This window comes from Antechinus flavipes, chromosome 4 (genome assembly GCF_016432865.1).
Source record: "Antechinus flavipes isolate AdamAnt ecotype Samford, QLD, Australia chromosome 4, AdamAnt_v2, whole genome shotgun sequence".
NCBI classification, from domain to species: domain Eukaryota; kingdom Metazoa; phylum Chordata; class Mammalia; order Dasyuromorphia; family Dasyuridae; genus Antechinus; species Antechinus flavipes.
The window spans coordinates 428,919,524-428,941,265 of NC_067401.1; the positions used below are offsets into that span (position 1 = coordinate 428,919,524).

At 39.0% G+C, this 21,742-nt stretch overlaps 1 protein-coding gene across 2 annotated transcripts in view; it reads right to left on the minus strand.

Annotated features, from left to right (window-relative positions):
• Positions 1–21,742, minus strand: part of RCSD1 (RCSD domain containing 1) — an 83,353-nt gene that overhangs the window by 60,057 nt on the left and 1,554 nt on the right. The window lies entirely within an intron of this gene.

A 21,742-nucleotide genomic window follows, 5' to 3' on the forward strand; every position in this document is an offset into this window, starting at 1 on the left:
TTCTTTCAAATATTTGGACCAAGGCCTTTCTTCTGACTTGAGGATGGAGTATAAGACACTGATGAATCTGGTGTGTCTAGTAAGCTCCATGATGTTCCCTAATTATTCCACTGTCCCCCACTCCCCAATCCCTCCACACACAGCACACTCATCTCACCACTTCCTCCCTATGCCCACTGCAAAGTTTGCCTGGGCCAAAAACTCAGTCCCGAACCAGGGGAAAGTCAGGAAGTACAACCCTCTCCTCCTCTTACCCCTCCCTACCAAGTTTCCTCTTTGTGGTTTCCAACTAGCCCATCAACATGAGAGATCTGAACCTAGGGGCCCACCTGGCCCCCAGTCTAGAGCAGCTGCTACCAGTTTGAAAGGGAAGCTGGTCATCAGAGGAGAAAAAAAGACCTACACCCTCTCATTCCCCCACCATACCTCCACTCCCAGGCTAAGCTGGGAGAAGTTAGCCCACTGCTCACAAAAGAAGGGCTGCCTTTCTCTCAGACTCGGTAACAATAACTTCTTACATTGATACAGCACTTTACGCTTTTTCAAGGCACTCACCCTGTTGACTTATTAGATTTCATCAGCAATCTTATAAGAGAGATATTTTTCACCCCCATTTAACAGATGAAAAAACCATTAAAGTACTTGCCTCCAATTAGTGATGGAACTAGAGGGCAAGTCTTTAAATTTATAACTCTCCTTCTCTTCCTACCTATTCCATAAGGAAAGGGATTGATTTGTCTTAACTTTGGGGGATGACCCAAAAGGGTCTGATTTTTGAAGTAATGGAACATCTCTCTATTTCTTGTGTATTTCCTTATTGTGTACCTGTATTTCTTTGTGTTTCCATTGGTAAGGAGGAGGAGAGGGACAATAATTAAGTAAGATTGTAGATATTGTCATTCAGTCATTTTCAGTCATATTCAACTCTGCGACTCCATTTGGAGGAGAGATTTTCTTGGCACAAATACTGAAGTGGTTTGCCATTTCCTTTTCCAGCTCGTTTTACAATTGAGGAAATTGAAGTAAATAGGGTTAAGTGACTTGTACAGAGTCACACAGCCAGTAAGTTTCTAAGAGCAGATTTGAACTCATGAAGAAGTCTTCTTGATTCTAAGCTCAGCACTCTAGCCATTGTGTCATTTAGCTTCCCCTTTGGCTTTCTTACTGGTATATAATTGTTGAATATATGAATTGTTGAAATTGTATAATTTTCTCTTATAAATAAACTTTCAAGCATTCTTATGTAGAAAGTCTTGCAACTAGGGCTAGAAAGCAAAGTGGGGACATTTGCCAGAGTTCTGCATCTAGTGACAATGACATCAGGAAAGGTAAATGAGGGATCAGTTGTAGCAGAATTCTGAACTCTGGAAAGTAACATCTGCATCAATAGCTAGTATTTACAGAGTGCTTTATGGTTTGCAAAGCACTTTACAAATATCTCATTTGACCTTCACTACAACTCCAAATAGTGGAAGCTATTATCATCCCCATTTTATATATAGGGAAACTGAGGCTGGAAGAGGTTAAATGATTTATCAAGAGTCGTATAACTAGGAAAGTCAAGTATTTGACATGGAGTTTGGCGTTTGGGGAGAATTTAGAACATTGTGTAAGATAAAAGCTCTGGTTGGCTAATGCCTCAGCCTCATACCATGTTTGTTTTCTGGTTGGCACTAAATACCCCTGCTTTTCTTGAGCTGATAGGCCACTGAAATTCACATATCTTTTTCATATGAACTCCTGTTCAACCACAATTCCCTCCATCCTGTGCTTGTATAGTTGATTTCTTTTTAAAATGTTTTCATTGATATCTTTTGTCTATCCTTTCATTTCAAAATAAATCTCTTCTTTGACCCTTATCTGAGAACCATCTTCTGCGACAAAGAATAAAAAAGAAAAGTGTGTGTGTGTGTGTGTGTGTGTGTGTGCGCGCGCGCGTGCAGCTAAGCAGTTGAGCAAAATTAAATATCTCACCGAGTCTGACAGTATATGTAATTTTCTATACCCATAGTCCACCACCTCACCAATAAAGGGAAGACAATTCATTTTCTCATCTTTTTCAGGGCCAAGTTTAGTTATTCTAATTAGACAAGGTGGGCACAAGTTTATTTTATTGTTGTTGTTCTGCTGATATTTTAAATTCAAGGGCAGTGACAGGGAATGAACAGGATTTCCTATAAAATTTAACTGTTATATTTGGAGGCTAAGACTATAGGAGACCAAGGGCACTCCAACAGATGATGACATTTTTAAATGGTGGAATTGTTCCCTTTTTCCCCACAAGTTTGTAGGTGTTGTCATTGCTGTGCTAGAGCTCCTCTTTCTCTTTCCTGTTGTTTGTTCTGTAGTTTGTGGAGTCTAATGGTACCGTTAGAAATCTCTCTGGGTTGTGTCACTTCCCAGGGTGTCCACACCCTACCTTCCCCAGCTCCCTTCCCCTTCTCTCCTTTCCTTCCCCTTCCTGCAGAACATAAATAGTAGATTATGTTACATTAGATGTCACAGGCCAGGAGCTCACCAGAAGACAAGGACCAGACATCTTCTGAGCAAGTCTAGAAATACACATGAGGAGGGAGAGAAGAAAGTAGATCAGGCTTGAATTCCACATGTAGATAGCAGGTAGTATGGGAGAGTAGAAAGAGCCATCATGGTTTGGAAGCAGCTCAAATTATTAAAGACTTAGGTGACCATATATCCCTCTGGGCTTCAGCTTCTTAACCTGCAAAGGATGATCTCAGAGCTCATTCTTTTACTATATCTCATGATCTCAAGGTTACAGAGATGTGCTAAAACAAAAATATGCCCTCTTCTAAGCAAGAGGGCTCCTGATTACTCTTCAGAAAGACAGAAAAATGCAGTTCTCTCAGACTCAGTTTCCTCAATCATAAAATGGTGGTTATATAACATCTACCTTGAAGGGTAGTTCTGAGGATCAAATTAGAAAAAATTTGTAAAGCTCTTAGCAGTGTCTGGTACACAGTATGTGCTAAATACATATTAATTATTATTATTAAAGCACTTAACAAAGTACTTGAAACATAGTATTTAATAAATGCATGTTCCCATCTCCTTCCCTAGGATATGTCTTACAAGTCCATGATGAATTTAATCTAGAATCAATTTAGAGGAAGACAGCAAACTGGGATTCTGTCATTTTCTGTATAATTGACCCTTCTGAACATTAAACCCTCAATAAATGTGTCCAACATGGCCTCTCTATTTTCTCCAAATCATCCATTAGCACGCTTAATAAGACAGGATCTACAACAAAGACATACCTCTAAGATAGTAATGTCAAGCTCAAATAGAAATAGAGCCCACTAAAATGCATATACAGGCAGCAAGGTGGGTAGAGTGCCAGGCTTAGAGTCAAGAAGACTCATCTTCATAAGTTCAAATCTGGTTTCAGACAGTAGCTAGATGACCCTGAATAAATCATTTGACCCTGCTTGCCTCAGTTCCCTCACCTGTCAAATGAATTGGAAAAGGAAATGGCAAACTACTCCAGTATCTTTGCCAAGAAAACCCCAAAAGGGGTCATGAAGAATAGGAGATGACTAAAATTGACTAGCAACAACAACAAACTATATAAGGATGCTTCATGGCCACATATTGATGTAGAAAGCCACATATTAATGTTATCTAGCTACCTTATATTTTAAATGTTTTGAAAAATATTAACAATTACTTTTTAATCTGGTTTCAATAGAGACTTTCCTCTTCCTGGTTTCCTTTTAAATCCCAACTAAAATCCCCCTCCCATAGACGCCTTCTCCAACTCCTCTTAATTCCAGTGCCTTCTCTCTGTTAATTATCTCCTACTTATCCTGTATCTTATTTATCCGATATAGTTTATTTTGTTTAGATTCGTTTATATTTTGTTTCCCTTCCCTCCCCATATGATTATAAGCTTTTTGAGAGCACAATCTTTTTCCTCTTTTTATATGCCTAATACTTAGCACAGTACCTAGTATATAGTAGGTGCTTAATAAATGATTATTGATTGGTTGATCTTCTCTGAAGATCAGTTTCCTATAAGAGGTTACCAGTAAATATTTACCAAGAGTAGCTTATGTACTGAATAACATGAGTAATCTTAACAGTGAAAAAGCCTAGGATCTTGGGGCTGGAAGAAAACATTAGAAGTTACTTTGTTCATCCTTCTGCTCTCTGCCAGGACTGCACTTAACCTTGGATTATTCCATTTAAAACTGTCTCCTAAATACATTTGTCTCTTTTATATAAACCTAACATTCACCCACTATTTAATTAAAAAACATTTTCTTAGTTTCTACAACAAAAGTTCTTAAGCTTATGTGTGTGTGTGTGTGTGTGTGTGTGTGTGTGTGATGAACACCTTTAGCAACTTAGAATAATGTTTTCACGTCTAAAATAATAATACCTAGGATTAAAAAGAAATCAATTATATTCAAATGTAGTTTTCAAAGTATGAAAAAAAAAAGAGCTGAGTTCACAGACTCCAGTTTAAAAATGCCTCTGTGAGCAAATAACCATACTAGGACTTTAGAGGTTATCATGTCTGACTCCCTGTGACCTCATTTAGTTTTTCTTGGCAAAGAGAAGTGGTTTGCCATTTTCTTCTCCAGCTTATTTTACATATGAGGAAACTGAGGCAAATACAATTATGAGATTCACCAAGAGTCACACAGCTAGTAAGTGTTTGGAGCTAGATTTGAATTCAGGTTTCCAGGATACACATAACAGAAGTTTTAAAAACACCAGACTGGGGATTCAAGGCTTATTTAGCTCCATCACTAATGACAGTGGACAAGTCTAAATCTCCCTATATCTGTGCTTCTTCATTTGTAAAATGAAGGGTCTGGATTTGATAATCCCTAATGTTCTTTCTACCTCTAAAATCTAACTAGTAATGAAACATAATAGAAAAGATTCTGCCGGGCAAAAACTCTAGGTATGATTGAGGAAAAAGGTGAATCTATGTGAAAATGACTAGATACATAGACAATGCTATAGAAATGTAAGGTATTTTTGATTACTGCTATTATTACCCAGAGAGATGAAGTCTCTTGCTCAGAATCACAGATATGATGTGGCAAAAAAGAGAAATAAAATTCTGCAGTTGCTTTTTGGCACTTTCTGATTTCTAACAGATCTTAAGTATACACATAAGGTTTGTTTCTGTGGTTTAGGTATAGGAATTACCATGATAAGCATTATATAAATACAGATAAGAATATGGATTTCCTGTTCACCTTTTGATCTGACCTTGTATGACTTTCGAGAAAAAAGGTATGTGGATAATCCAGGATGGCTGATCCTATTAGACCAACAGGCTCATTGCCATTGAAAGGAGAGTAATAGATTTTAAATCTCAAGGGTTACCTTGTCTGTAACAGTACTCCCTGGGAGCTGGGTCATGGTCCTCTCAATATGATGGTACACCAATCTGGCAAGTGTTATGTAGGCAAAGTGTAAAATAGAATTGCCTTCATGTTCCCTCTTGTTTTTCTCCTAGATTTCTTTGCTTCTGAAGGGAAAGCCTTCATCCTTTCTTCCAGTCCTACTCACCTTTCCCACTCTTCCCCCAAAGGAATGAGAAACAAGGGCTTAAGATATATTCGAAGAAAGATATTCTTTGTGCTGAGGAAGAGGCTCAAATTTCAATAGATTACACATAAGAACTCTCTGTTGACCCAGAGAGTTGTATGAAACAAGAGTGAGTCTTTGGAACAGAGGGATGGAGCCATACAGATCTCTTTCCCTGGGGGCCTTTGAGAACAAGGAGATAATGTATGGGAGGAGCTGGAAAAACATAAAGCAAGAATTATTAACCTTCCAGATAAATATAAGGGAGTGGATAGGGGACTGGCCTTGCAGGCAGAGAGACCTGAGGTCAGAGTCTTTGTCTTCGACACATTAGCTAGTGTAACTAGAGGCAAGTTATTAACCTTTCAGTACCTTGTTAAGACTGTACAGCTATGGATGAGTTCCTTACAATCATGGAGTCCTATTTGCAGACACCTGCTCTCCCGAAAAATCAAATCAAATCAAATCCATTAGGATATAACTCTGCCAGTACTTGTAGTAAGCAGAAGTTTGGACAAGATGAACAGTAGAAATCTCCTACTAATTCCAGGAGCCTTTGTTTGTCTCCCAATGATGAGCCAATAGAAGGTAAACTCCTTGAGGGAAGGGCAAGACTGTTACTTTTGTATTTGAACGCCCAGTGCTTAGTACAGTGCCAGATCTGTGTTATATGGTTAACAAACGCTGTTTAATTGTTTGCTTGAGTAGATGAGGACAATTTCTGGCTAGATCGATCTAATGCCTTCTGCTCCCAATGGAAGGAGTCCTCCCAATCTACCCATATCTTCCTCTGAACAGAAAGGCCATGGTTATGAAGAGGATGTGTTTGGAGATGGATGTGGCAAGTAGGTGGTTTGACCACCAAAGAAAGGCTGATAATGGTTTCAGGACACTTCCTTTTCTGTCTTGTGCTCTGCATGATTCTCATACTCAGAGGATAGACAGAGAGGTATTAATTGGGGAAACAAATATCTCCCAGCCACAACATGCAGCATCAGTAAGAACAAACCAGCTTCTGGGATGCAAATACCAGCAAAGCTCGTTGAATGTCAATGACTAGAACTCTAGAACCCTGGACATTTGGGTTCTGGAGCAGAATCTGCTACTCAACCGAGATGGCACTAGAAACAAATGGCAGATCCCACTTTCTCCTGCATTGTACAGTTTTGACTAGCACTATTAATATAGAAATACATAACAAAACAGCCTTGTCTTTCTTCTGGTGAGAGGGTTTGGCAGAGTAGCATTAAAGTTGCCAAGGTACTTCTAATGGAGGAGTTCCATCTCCCCCTCATAAGGACAACTTTCATTACTTCTTGCTCCCTTAAACTGTGCTAGATCCAGTTTAGGCAAGGCAAAAGAGTGTTTCAAAATGGCACCAGTTGAACCATGTAGGTTTGGAATAAACTTATTCACACATTTTAAAATTCAATTTATTGAATATTTATTAAGAGTTTAGCAATGTCTACAATTTGTGTTATGTGTTAGGGAGAAACAAGATTTAGATAAAATTCTCTCTGCATTCGTGGAACCAATAAACTTGGTACTTGGCCTATGTTTGTGTTCATACTCACCACACCCTTGCTATGATTCTGATTATTGTTGTTCAGTTTGTTTTTTTGACTCTTCCTGACCCCAGGGACCATGGACTTTCTTAGCAAAGATGCTGGAGGAATTCACCATTTCCTTCTTGAGTGGATTAAGTTAATAGAGGTTAAAGGTCTAGGGTCACAGAATTATTAAGTTTCTGAGACCAAATTTATACCTCAAGTCTTCCTGACCTCTAAGCACAGAGCCCTAATTTTCTCCTATGATTCTGATTTAGCCAAAGGTTACTCAATCAATTAATCAACAAACATTTATTAAATACCTATGACTAGGGAGAGAAGTGGATAGAGCACCAGCCCTGGAATCAGGCAGTTCTGACTTCAAATCCAGTCTGAGACATTTAGTAGCTGTTAGATCTTAGACAAGTCACTTAATATTGCTTGCCTCAGTTTCCTCACTTGTAAAATGAGCTGAAGGAGGTAAAGACAAATCATTCTGATATTTTTTCCAAGAAAACACCATGGACTTTGTCACACAGAGTTGAACAAATGAACAACCTATGTCAGGCCATCCTTCACTCCTTTCCCTCCAGACTTCATTGCCAGATTGGGCAGTTTTCCCTCATCCCCCTCCCCCTCTCTTCTTCTGCCTTTTATATAATGTCTTCCTATATTAAAACAAGTTCCCTGAGGTCAAGGAATATCTTTTCTTTCGTCTGTATTTGTCTTCCCAGCATGCACAGTGCCACACACAGAAATGTTTCATGAAACTGTTCCCTAAATGCTTGTTGATTTGAACTCTTAAAGACAGAGCTCTTGCAATAGGGGCAGAGGGTTCAGGTTCCTATACCTCTGGCTGCATGGTCAGTCAGTAACTGGGCTGTTTCCTGTTTGCTATCCTCCAGTTTACAATCCTCCTGCTCTCAGTTAAATCCCTACATCAGTGATGTGAATACTCATGGGAACATAGCTGGATTTTCAGAACTTAGTGGAGATGGGCAGCCATAATGGAAGAGATGATAGTAGGTCAAGAAAAGAGTAGGATTGAGACTAGAGGAGCCTGGCAAGATTTTTTTAAATGGCACTTTTTCTATGAAAGGAACCAAAGGGGACAAGGAATAAGGCTTTGTGACCTCCTTTTAAAAGATTTATTTTCCAGGCTGTAGACCTGACCCTGGGGTAGGTTTCAAATTTATTTTCTATCCTTTGGGTACTGGCGCCAGGCAAGACTGCAAGGTTTGTTGGCTACACACTAAAGCAATAAGCCTGAGATATTTTCTGTGTGTGCGTGTGTGTGTGTGTGTGTGTGTGTGTGTGTGTGTGAGAGAGAGAGAGAGAGAGAGACAGAGACAGAGACAGAGACAGAGACAGAGACAGAGAGACAGAGAAACAAAAAGAGAAAGACAACGAGTCAGATAAAGAAGGAGGGAGGAAAGGATGAAAGGAAGGGAGGTAAAGGAGAGGGGGAGGGAGGGAAGGAAGGAAGGTTAAGAGAGGGAGAGGGAGAGGGACAAATACGGACACAGAGAAGGAGAGATGGAAGGAAAAAGAGGAGGAAGAGGAGAAAGAAAAGAAGGAGAAGGAAAAGGAGGAGGAGGAAGAAGGAGGAGGAGGAGGAGGAAGAAAGAGAAGGAGGAGAAGGAGGAAGAAGAAGAAGAAGAGGAGGAGGAAGAGGAGAGGGAGAGGTCCAGATACAGAGAGAGAAGCTGAACTTCAGGAACAACTAAGTTTAGAGGTGAATCTTTGGATGCAAATAAGGGGATCACCTAACAATAAAAAATGGTGCTTTTTAAAGAGCCCTGTGAATACTTCAGTGGTTCTAAAACTCTTACCCTAGAGACAGAGGACATGAATTCAAATCTCATATCTGGTAATTACTACTTTTTTCACCTAAAGCTCAGTTTCCTCAACAGTAAAATGAGGGGATTGGATTAAAGCACAAAACTTTTTAAAATTCTATGTTTTCCTATCTTGCCCAAGATGGAAGTGTATTGGCCATTCATGGGCAGGACCCGCCCTCTCCTCTTTCCCCCATTGATTAGCATCGCTTTGACTTTGCTCTGTTTCCTGCCTGGTTGGGTTCCACCTCCTTAGACAACCTGTTGACCGCTCCACTCTTAGGGGGATGGTGGTGACCATCACGTTGCCTGATGTGATAGGCACTTAATGTGGCACAGATATTTAAGTTAGGTGGCGCCACAATGATTTTAGTTGCATTGAAGCTCAGAACTCTTGAGCTCCAAAGATCTGTCAGCCTCAGCTTCCTCAGTAGCAGGGATTATGTTTATTTTAGATCTGGGATTCTTATCTTTTTTTGTGTCATGGACATCTTTGACAATTTAGTGAAGTTATGGACCCTGTTCTCAGAATAATGTTTTCAAATGCATAGGATTAGAAAGAAAATCAATTATATGGATATAATTATCAAAATATTTTTTTAAATGAATTCATGGACCTCAGGTAAAGAAGCCCTGGATTAGATGATCTCTGAGAATCTTTCCAGATCTAAATCTCTGAATCTACACAATTAGATCATAAACTTCTTGAGGATAGATCCTGCTTTTTCTGTTATATTTATAGAAAATATACTTATATGTTTAGAGCAACTAGTTGATATAGTAGGCAGAGCACTGGTCTTGGAAAGAGAAAGGCCTAAATTCACATCTAACCCCAGATATTTATTAGAGTCTGAAAAGTGATTTAATCTTAGTTTTCTCATCTGTAAAATGGGGATTAAATAATAGCATCTATATATATGTGTATAGCATCTATATTTGTGGATAAAATGAGATAATATTTATAAAGTTCTTTGCAAATTTTCAAGCACTTCATACAATTACTAGCTACTATTATTATATGGGATATTCTAAGGTCAAGATAAGAAATTATATCAGCCTTTGATGATAGATCTTCATCTTCCCAGCTTGGGTAATTTATACCACCCAGATCCCCTGCTAGTGCTAAGCAAAGTCAGCAAATTGAGGTCAGGAGCTGAAGCCAGGGAGTCCTTCTGGTAATGTCTAAATGCCTGAATCTTTACACCACAAACAGTTATGGTCCATGATCTCTACACCCTTCCAATTCAATTCATCAAACTTTAAAAGGCACTTACTATGTGCCAGATATGGAGTTGCATGCCAGGAAGGCAAGAACCAAAAAAATGAACACTGGTTCCTATTTTCAAAGAGTTACACTTAAAGGTTAAAAAAAAGAAAGATAATTTGGGAAAAGGGGAGAATACTGACCAGGACGGGGAATTAGAAAAGGCTTCAAGAAGAGAGGACATCAGAGTTGAGAGGAAGTTCAGAATCCTAAAAGACTGAGCTAAGGGAGGAGTGCATACCAAGTGTTAGGGACAGCCTGTTCAAAGATAGAGAGGTGGAAAACCAGAACTCCAATTCAGAGAAAAGCAAATAGATCCCATTGTATGAAATATATGAAGTATAGAATGTTTGAGTATTGATAGTATATAAAATAAATCTGAAAAGAGAGGCTAGAGAAAGATCAAGGAGGGCTTTTAATACCAATCAGTCAAAAATCATTTATTAAGCACTATAATTTAAAATTTATGTGTCAAGCATTGTGCTAAATAATAAGTAAAAAGAGGCAAAAGACAGTACAATCTAATGGGGGAGACAACAGACAAACAAATATACTGGATAAACAGGAAATAATCAACCGAAGGAGAACACTAGAATTAAGAAGGGTTAGAAAAGGCTCTCTGCACAATGTGGGATTTTAGTTGGAATTTGAAGGAAGGTGGGGTAGCTCGTAAGCAGAGATAGGGAAGAAGAACTTTCCAGATGAGGGACAGCTAGAGAAAATGCCTTCCCTATTTTGAGGAGTTTAGATTTTATCCTAAAGGTAATAACATAATCAGTGCAATGCTTTAGGAGTATTCATTTGGAGTTATGGAAGATGGATATCATAAGGAGAGACAGGAACAAAGGAATAATAGCAGGCGTTATTGGGTTGAAGGGTTGTTAAGGGCAGGGACCTTGCCCTAGAGCCAGAGGACCTGGATTCAAATCCCAAATTTGATAATTACTATCATCTAAAGCTCAGTTTTCATTGTAAAATGAGTGGATTGGATTAGAACACAGAAGTTTTTTTTTTTTTTTTTTAATGTCGACAAATGGAGATGAAACAAAAGATAAAATTAGCATCAAGAAGCCTGAGAAATGAATGATTATGAAGGGTGAAAGAATGGGAGAGGTTCAGGTGAGTTCTGAGGCTAATTCCCAAGAAATTGGAATTGTGGGATAAGGCCGGGCTTCTTGACCAAGTCCCACTACAGAAAGAGAATTTATGTAAGGATACATGACTTACTGTGTATAGAATACCTGTTGAGGTGATGGGTATCATAAGGGTGAGTAAGGAAAGAGCTCCTAATAATCACACAAAGGACAAGGATGTTTTTGTTATTTCAAGGCTAGACCAAGAGAAAACAGGCCATTAACTTATACAATATTAATAATATTGTCTTATTATGTTATTAACTATATATGACAACACATTAACAATATATAATTTATACATGGATCTTTCCAATCCATTTCTCTGGCTAGACCAAGAGAAAACAGGCCATTAACTTATACAATATTAACAATATTGTATTATTAACAATATATGACAACACATTAACAATATACAACTTATACATGGATCTTTCCAATCCATTTCTCTGGGGCCTGAGGGAGGATCTGGTAAGCTGGAGAAGAGATTTATTTCAATGTCTTTGTCTCTTCTGTATTCCTAGAACAAGTTGATGTCCCAGATGGTGAAGAGAATGACTTCAAAGTTGAAATACAGTATTTAAAGTGGGAAGAGAATTTAGAGGTCACTCACTCAATTTAAAGGAAAAAAGTCTTCTTTTTCTTGATTTTTGAACACTATCTTTATTTTTGAATGTATCTTAGCCCTTTCCCCTACCAGTGAGCCTTTCCTCATAAAAAGAATTTTAAAAGTGAGGGGAAAAAAGTAGGTCAGCAAAATCAAGCAATATGTCAACTGTATCTGAAGGTATATACAATATTCAATACCCACTTTCCCACCTTTGCAAAGAAAGTGCTTAAAAAAATTTTTTATAGGTGAGAAAATAAGAGCTCCACAGGCGGTAACTAATTTGGCCAAAGATCACAGAGGTTGTAAGAAGCAGAACTGGGACATAACTTCAAGTCCTCTGACCCCAAGGCCAACCACTTTTGTGAATATACAGAAAATAATATGAATGTATAAACACATATTTAAGTTGGAACACTAAAATGAGCCATGTGGGCAGTTTTTTTTTTTTTTCAGTAAACCCTTGCTAAACAGAAGCTTTATATCTTTCTTTTTCTTCTCATCCCTTAGGTTTTTCTCTCTTGCCTATTAAATGAAATTTTTCTTGGATAAGTACTTAGAATCATCAATGAGTGTTCCAATAATTAGCATAATTAAATAGTGTTTCTAGATGTGTTTCTATATCTTTGTTTTCTACTCTGAAAAGTGGGGAAACATCCTTAAAAAATAAATCTTCCTGTGGAAGGACAATGTCAGGATAGAACTTTGAGATGCAAGAATTCTGGGAGAGGAGAGTCGGGGGGTGGCTAGCATGGAGATATCTATGGCTTGCTCAGAGAGAGTTGTTATTGGAGAAATCCAGTTTGCCACCTCTGGATTCCTCTGGAACCAGCATTCTCTTTTGCCGCCCTGATAAGATTACCCTGTCTGCTCGGCCACCACAGCTTTCAGATTTCCCACGGACTGATCACTCTCTTACTGTTTGACTTGCTATGGTATGAGAAGCCATGTTGGGGATAAGGGCCCTGAAATTTGACTCCAAGCCAGGAATGTTAAATCACAGCCTCTATGATAGGTCTCCCTGCCTGCCTGGGCTCAAGTTTGTGTCATTACAGCATTACAGTCTGACTACCTTAGCCACCCCACCCCCTTCTCCCCCCTGATTCAGTCTGGCCAAATGAAAGGTGCCTGGTAAATGGGAGCTATTGTAATTGGGAGTGTTGGCAGATAGAATGAGACAGCCCAACACAAATTTGGCTCAGCCAAACTGCTCAATTTGAGGCCCATCACTCCCTATTCCAGGACCCACCTCCCTCCCTTGTAGCCAGGAATTCCAAGAAAGGCACTAAACATGTGGTTAGGAGGAGACGTAAGATAAGAATGGAGTTCTGTTTTTAGTTCTGTGAATGGGTAAATTCTATGATTATTTTCAATTTAAAATCATTTCAATTCAACAAGCATCAAGTACCTGCCATAAATAAGAAACTATGCTAAGGATGTGTCGTGGAGATAGGAGAAGGAACCAAAAAATGCCTGAGGTAGATCTGATCGGATTGGGAGGAGAAGACATGGCCATAAATGTGATACATGAGAAAATGTGATAAGTACAAAGTAGAGGGTCAGGAAAAGTACTTTGAGAAATTTGAAGCGGGAACAAGGAATCCCTTTCATTTGGGAGGGAGAAGGGTCAGAGAAGGCTTCTTGCTTAAGTTAGACCTTCAGAGGCAGGAAAATGAAACATATAGACCAGTGGTCCTCAAAGTGTAATCCAAAGAACTGTTGGGGTCTCTGAAACCCTTTCAGGGGGTCTACAAATTCAAAATTATTTTTTATTTCTAATATAGTAAATAGCTATAAATATAATCCATGTGAACAAAAACTCTTTGAACAGATCCTCCATAGTTTTTTTAACAACATGAAGATACTGAGAACAAAAGTTTGAGAACCACTGATATAGACAGAGGGAAAGTCCATTCTAATCATGAAAGAGGATGAGAACAAAGATAAGAGGAGATAAAAAAGGAATGGATGAAAATGGGGAATCAAAAGCAGTCTAGTTGAATGGAACAGATTATGAAGGAGAGTTGTATGAGATGAGCTATAAAGGTCAGCTGGGGCCAGATTTTGGGAGTCCTTGAATGAAAGAATGAATTTGTATTTTTATTTAGGAATCAATGGGCAACCCACTGAAGATTTTCAAGTAAATGTATCACATGAACAGATTGATGCATTAAGAGAATTTTCTTGTGGAAAGATTGGAGAAGGGATAGAGTGGAGTAAAGAAAAGGAGGTAGGAGGCTATTACAACTCAAGGGGAATAGAGATAAGGACCTGACTTGGAGAGTTGAAATGGGAGCAGAAAAGGAGTGGATGTTAGTTACTACTGACAGAAGCAGTAGTATTTGGCAAATATATTGTATGTAGGTAGTGAAGGAGAAGAAAAAGTCAAAGATGTTTTTGAAATTACTGGACTAAATGTCTAGAGGGCTGTATAATTGGTGGGTGTGGATTAGTTAGGTGGAGAAATTGCTTTGGGGAGAAGTTGAGGGTTTTAGTTTGGGACCTGTTATCTTTGAGATGCTGATGGGACATGCAAGTGTGGATATTAGAAGACATGACATTAGAGGTGTAGGGAGAGGTTGGAGATAGAGATAAGAGATTGTGAAGATATCTGTGTGTGAAAGTGAAAGTTAAAGCCATGGAAATGGTTAAGAGTGACAAAGAAGAGTAAAGAAAGGGAGAAAAAATAAGAAAATTCCTAAGATGGAAACCTGAAGGAAATATTCAGTTTTAAGGAATGGGAGAATAATAAATCAGCAAATGAAACAGAAGAGTAGCTATAGAGATTGAAGAATCAATAGGTCAGTCAATAAACATTTAATAAGTGCCTACTGTGTGCAAAGTACTGTGCTAAGCTCTGGGGATACAAGGAAAAGCTAAAGACAGTCCCTGCCCTCAAGAAACTTACAATATAAAGGGGGAACCACTGAGTTTCAGTATAGCAGAATCCAAAGAAGAAAGAATGAAGATAGGTAATGCTATAAAATGATGTTCAACAGTTGCCAAGAAGTAAGTCAAAAAGAGTGATAACATTTAAAAAAAAAAAAAAAGGTCATCTGATTAAACAAGTAGGCAGTCATTAGTGGCCTTGGAAAAACCTATTTCAGGAGAATATCATGGACACAGAAGTCAGATTGCCAAAAGTCAGGAGCCATAGAAACTTGTCAGACCAGTATAGTGAATTTTATAAGATGACTTTTAGTAGAGATCAATATAAAGTTCCATGTATGGTTTCAGAAACTCAGTTTTACAAATGCAGAATGAGGGAGTTGTCTTGCTAATTCATGTGAAAACTATCTGGGATTTGAGTAGACTTCAAGTTCAGGATGAATTGACAGTATCATGACAGCCAAAAGGATGTCCATAAACACAATCTATCTTTGGGATGAAGGAAAGTGTCTCACTGCTGCCCTAATCAGAATACATAGTACCAAATGTTCAGTTTTAGGTACCACATTCTAGGAATGACTTTAGGAAATTGGAACTCTTCCAAAGAAAGGGGGGATATGATAGTGAAGGATCTAGAGGCTAACCACTATACCAAAGGGGGACTGGCTGGAGGAATTATGTATGTTTAGTTGAAAAAATAGGATAATTGTCTTCAAGTATTTAAGGTGTCATTTCATAGATGAGACATTCAACTTGTTTTGCTTGGTTGTAGACAGAGCAGAAGTTACAGAGGCAAATTTTAGGTGGAAGTAAAGAAAAACTTCCTAATAATGGTTGCTCGCGTGACCAGAGTCATACAGGAAATCTTCTGAAAGACCTGGATTCAAAGCCACATTCTCTGACTTTTGATGCCAGGTTCTTTCCACAACACCATGCTGGCTCTACTAATAATGGTTGCTTATCAGGGAAGTTGTAGAGGAAATTCCTATTCAGGAATGAGATGCCTGGAAGACTCAGATACTTTTTAGCCCTAAGATTTTATGATTCTTTGGTGCAGGTGCAATTGGATGGGAAGGAAATGGAGGCAGTGAATGTAAACAATTCTTTCCATAAATTTGATAGTGAAAGGAGAGACAGAGAGATGGAGAAACAGAGAAAGACAAAGAGAAAAGAAGAAGAGACAGAGACAGAAACAGACGGATAGACAGAGAGACAAGAGAGAGATACAAAGACAGAAAGATGGACAGAGACACAAAGAGAAAGATACAAAGAAAGATAGAGGATGATAATTTAAGAAGCTATGAGTATCAAAGAAAGGTTGACATTTTTTGTTTTTGTTTTTAAGATTGGAGAGGGTATATTCACAAGTCAGGAGGAGCCAGCAGAAAGAAGGGAAAGACAGAAGATGTGTGATGATGGTAGTACAAATAATGGAACAGGGTCATGGAGGAGAGAGGAGGGGATGGGCTCCAGGGTACAACAGAATGACTTAACAAGGGCAAGTGTGAACTTGCCTGGAATTAGAAATAAGGAAGAAGATGGAGGAGAATTTTAAAGTGTTTAGAAGAGGTGAGAAACTTCTTGTTGGACAGTATCCATTCATTTCCTTAGCAAAATAAGAGATAAGGTTATCTCCTGAAACTGAACAGAAATGGCATAGTATCAAGAGAGAAAGTAAGGGTTAGAACAGTTCTTGGAAGAATGTAATGGGAAATGGATGAGGTATAGATGCAAAGGATTGATATGGAGTAGTGAAGACCCAGCCGAGGTTAGGGAGACTCCAAATCCTGTACCCTTTCCACTTTAACATTGTTGAGTCATTTCAATTGTGTCCAACTCTTCGTGATCCCATTTGGAGTTTTCTTGATAAGATATTGCAGTGGTTTGCCATTTCCTTCTTCAGCTTATTTTACAGATAAAGGAACTGAGGCAAACAAGTTTAAATGACTTGCCCCGGATCACAAAGTTATCAAGTCTCTGAGGGCAGATTTGAACTCACCAAAATAAGTGTTTCTGATTCCAGGTCTATCACCCTATCCACTGTACCTCCTAGTTGTCTGCTATGGTTACAGCTTCTTAATGCTTAGTGCAATATATAAATAATTTTGAGGGCAAGAAGAATATTTAAAATACGAGAACACCATTTTTAACAGAATTTGCACAAACTGGAATGCACTAATTCCTCCTTGTTACTGTTTGAATTTCCTGGTTTCCTTTAAGACTCAGTTCAAGAGCAACCACATAAGGCCATTTCTGATCTCCCTATCTTTGCAAAACCACATTGTAATTATTTTGTATATTCCAATAGCACTGGATTTAAATGTATTTCATTAAACACTTGCTATGCTCTAAACACCATTGTATGTTTATATATATATATATAGTCTTTCCTATATACTGTGGGCTCTTTGAGGGTAGGGGAACTTTACTTCTGCTTTCCTAAGTCCCAGAAGCAGTACCTAGAACATAATAAATACTAATTGATTGATTGATAATGTATTAGAAAATTATTAACTGAATAGAAGAGGTCAAGGAAGAAAGGCATTAAGGGGAGTCAGAGAGGAGGTACGCCTGGCTTGTTGCAAGTCATGCTGGACATCTTGCTTTAAAAGATGTCATTTTGGGACAGCTAGGTGGTGCAGTGGATAGAGCACCAGCCCTAAATTCAGGAGGATCTGATTTCAAATCTGGCCTCAGACACTTAACACCTAACTGTGTGACCCTGGGCAAGTCACTTAACCCCAATTGCCACAGGGGGAAAAATGTCTTCTTTCTCATCCTGTCCTTTTCCAGTTTTGAGTCTGTGAAGATGAAGATGAGGAAGGTTCAAATTGCTACCCTCATCTCTACCCTCCAATATGGATATAGAAGAAAGGATACTAGACTCAGTAGCAAGGATTTTATTCAAGTACCAACTCTATTTTTTACTATCCATCTTGGGCAAATCATTTATTTTAACTGAACTCAATTTACCTCATAAAGTCAGCTTAATGCAGTTGATAAAATGCTGGTCCCAAAGTAAGGAAGAGTTGAATTAAATCCTATCTCTGACATTTATTAGATGTGTTGCTTTAGGTAAGTCATTTAACCTCTAGGTGTCTCATGTCCCTCATCCTAAAAGAAGGAAAGAAATAAGCATTTATTAAGTGCCTAATTATGTGTTTAACATATAAATATGATTTCATTTGAGCCTTGCAGCAATCCTGGAAAGTAGATGCAATAATGATCCCTAGTTTACAATTAAGGAAATGGGCTGAGAGAATAAGTAACTTGTTATTAAGTGTCCAAAGATGGCTTTGAACTCAGGTCTTCTTGACTCCAGACCTAGCTCTCTAGAAGTCCCTTGTGCCTCTGGATCACTACTATAAAATAAAAGGTTTGGACTAGATGGCCTTTTGGGGCATCATGATCTCCCTCTGTTGATATCCTTTTGGTTCTTCAGGTCCCAAGTCAGGTGCACCTCCTCTCTGATGAACTTATCCTGTGAAACAAGACTGGAGCCTTGTCTCAGGGGTTCCTTGATCACTTTAGCCAGGAACCAGTTGGAATTAATGGATGAGTGGATCTCGGTGTTCTATTTGGAGTTACTCTATGTCCTTGAAAATGACAAAACTCTATTTTATTAAAAATAAATTATATAATTCATGCTGTCCATGTTGGTTCTCCCCCTAGTGAGGTTATCAGGACACAAGGTAACTGCAGTTCTCAGATTCACAGATTTAGAGTGGGAAGGAACTTTGGAGTTTATATAGTCCAACTACCTCATTTCACAGAGAAGGAAACTGAGACCTAGAGAAGTTAAATGACTCACCTAAACAACATAAAGAGAAAATGACAGAGCTGGGATTTGAAACCAGCCCTCTCTATTTTGTACCAGGCTGCTAACATTTGCATTCTAGGGTCTCAACCAACTTTTTGCAAAGGCAATTTGCCCTTAGCTTTGGGGGGAGGGGGAGAAACAGCTTCTTTTTTTACAGAGGTACAAATACTTGCTCAGACAGTAGCTACTTAACCAGGGACCATTCAAAATCTAACCCTGTCAAATGAGTCCTCGGGGAGCTCTGTTCTGACCTGCCTTTAGCCCTCAGACAACAACCTGCTTTCGAACCCAGAATTGGCCTCCTCTTATCTTAGCCATTTTTTCCTCAAGCAGATTAGACAGGTCTTTAAGTGGGAGTAGTAATAAATTACAGTGAGCCACCACAGGCTCCCCACAAGAGAGATTACTGCTAGCAGGGAAAACCAATCCTCAAGAACGGAGATCTTTCCTTTTGCTGTGGTTCCTTTCACCCAGCTCATGAGAAGTATGACCCAACTTTGTTCTCCCCAGGAAACATCTTAGAGACTGGGGCCTACTTGATCTGTTCTTGCCCTGAAATGCCTTGCTGAACCATATTTGGGCTTCTGAACTACATGGGGAGGAAAAGAGGGATACTCAGACTTGAATGTGTACCAGCAGAAGTTCCCCTGATCTTAAAAATGAGCACACTGACTCATTTTGGGGTTCATGAGTCTTCTCTCCTCCTGCCTCCAGTACTGTCTGGGTTTAGGCATTCAGAGTCAGTCTGCATGGGCAGCCTATTAGAGAGCCTTAAATAACCAGTTCCTTCCTGCTTTAATTTAGGGATCACCCCATTCTGTGCAGCCAACAGCAGTGGGACCAACCGCAGCACTGAGTTTCAAAATGAGTTTGTGGAAACATTGGAGTATTGCATATTAAACCTCCAAGGTGACTCAAGTGAGCCTTAACTGGCTTTGGGGTTGGGGATGGGAGGGGTAGAAAACAGAGTGCTGGGAAGACCTAGAACTGCTCCTGTGATGCTTTTAGTTTTATCCCTGGAGGAGACATCACGATAGGAGTAGGCTAGAGTGGAAAGAATCTGAATTTTGTTTGAAGAGATGAGGTGATAATCCTGGCTATAGCCTTCTGTAGGAATGGTAAGTCACAATGAGAAAGTCACGTCAACTCTGTGAGCTTCCATTTGTTTCCTCATCTAAAAAATGGAGACAATAATACTTCTGTGGGGTTGTGGGTAGAATAAAGTTAAGTCAAGAAGGATTTATTGATTCCCTACTCAGTGCTAAATAACAACTGTACTAAGTACCAAAAGACAGTCCCTATTCTGCAGAAGCTGACATTTTAATGAGAGAGACAACATGCAAACTATATACAATCAATATATATTAGCTCTCTAGCCATTGTGCTACCCGGTCACTACCATAAAATGAAGATGGCCTTTAGGGGCACTATGAACTCTAAATGTCATGATCTCCCTCTGTTGACATGGTTCCTATTCCTCAGGTCCCAAATTCCCATTCCTGTAGTGCTCTTCTTCCTCAACTTCTAGTCAATTAATCATTTTCTAACACATTATCAAACAACCAACAAGCATTTATTAAGTATATGCTGTATACAACCAATATATACAAGACAAACGGGAGATAATCTGAAAGGAAAAGGAAGAGAGGGAGGGAAGAATTGGAAAGGAGACAGTAAAGGAGAAGGGAGAGGGGCAGACAGACAGAGCAAGAGTGAGGAGACAGACAGACAGAGACAAACAAAGACAAAGAGAAAGAGACTGGTAAAGGCTTCTTGCAGAATGTATCACTAGTAAAACTTAAAAGAAGTTAGGAAAATCAAGGAAGAGAGATGAGCAGGGAGATGATTCCAGGAACAGGGGACAGATAGACATTAACAGTTTCTGGAGTTGGCAAGAGTGTTGTGTTCAAAGGCATAACAAAGAGATTTGTGTCATTGTATCCTAGAGCATATGGAGGGGAATAATGTGGAAGAAATTGGTTTGAAATCCCCCTCAGTCCCTCAATAGCTGCACAATTTTAGGTAACTGAACTGTCAAAGTCTCAATTCACTCATGTGCACAACAGGTATGAGAATATGTGCATTGCCTTCCTCATAGGGCAATTGTGAGGGAAATATTTTGCAAATTTTGAAGCACTCTATGATTGCAAGTTACTATTATTAATATACACCTACCCAAGATGTTGTAAAATTAGGGAGTGATCTGCTAGGGTACTTTGTGCTTCTTGGAGATCGTACAGTTCGTTAGAAAGTATTGTAATTCTTCTGCTAAATGTGTACATGTAGAACTCAGGCTGGAATAGGCAGAATGTTCAAAGGGCAGTTCCCGAGGCCAACGGGACTGTGGGGGCTACGAGGAACATGGATTAATTTTCCGTCTCAACACGCTCTTCTCTTATCTGCTGAGGTTAGATTTGTCTCTCTTGGCTGACTCCTCTAGGGATGCTCATTCTACTACTGTTTTTCCCTTATGATATCCAAATCCCTACTTAACATAACGTTAGGTCAAGAATCATGGTAGTACTGTGTAGTTTACAGTAGACATTAACAGAAGCCACAAAATCAGTGAGGGGAGGGGATCGAGTAAAGGCAACCATCATGTTACTGGATATGGGACGTTTGATAGCTGTAGTTGGGGAATTACCAAAGGCATAAATCACTCACATTTAGGAAAGGCTTTACAAATTATAAAGTACTTTCATAACTGGAGCATGGGATTAAGAATTAAGAGGGAATTTAAAGACCACCTAGTTATACCAGGTTCCTGTCTCCATGTTTTTGAACAAGCTGCCCTCAGTACCCAGCATGCACACCATTCTCACCAATATCTCCAGCTTCCTTCAAAGCTTAGTTTACATTCCACCTGGGAGACCTTTTCTGATTCTACTCGGTGACTACTGCCTCTTCCTACTAGTCAACAAGAAAATATACCTTATAACTACTCTATATACTTATATGTTTACATGTTTCACCAAATAGGATGCAAGCTTTTTGAAGAAGGATAGCATTTCATTTTTCTCTTTGTACTACTCCCAGTGCCTAGCACAGCGCCTGACACTAAATAGATGCTTAATAA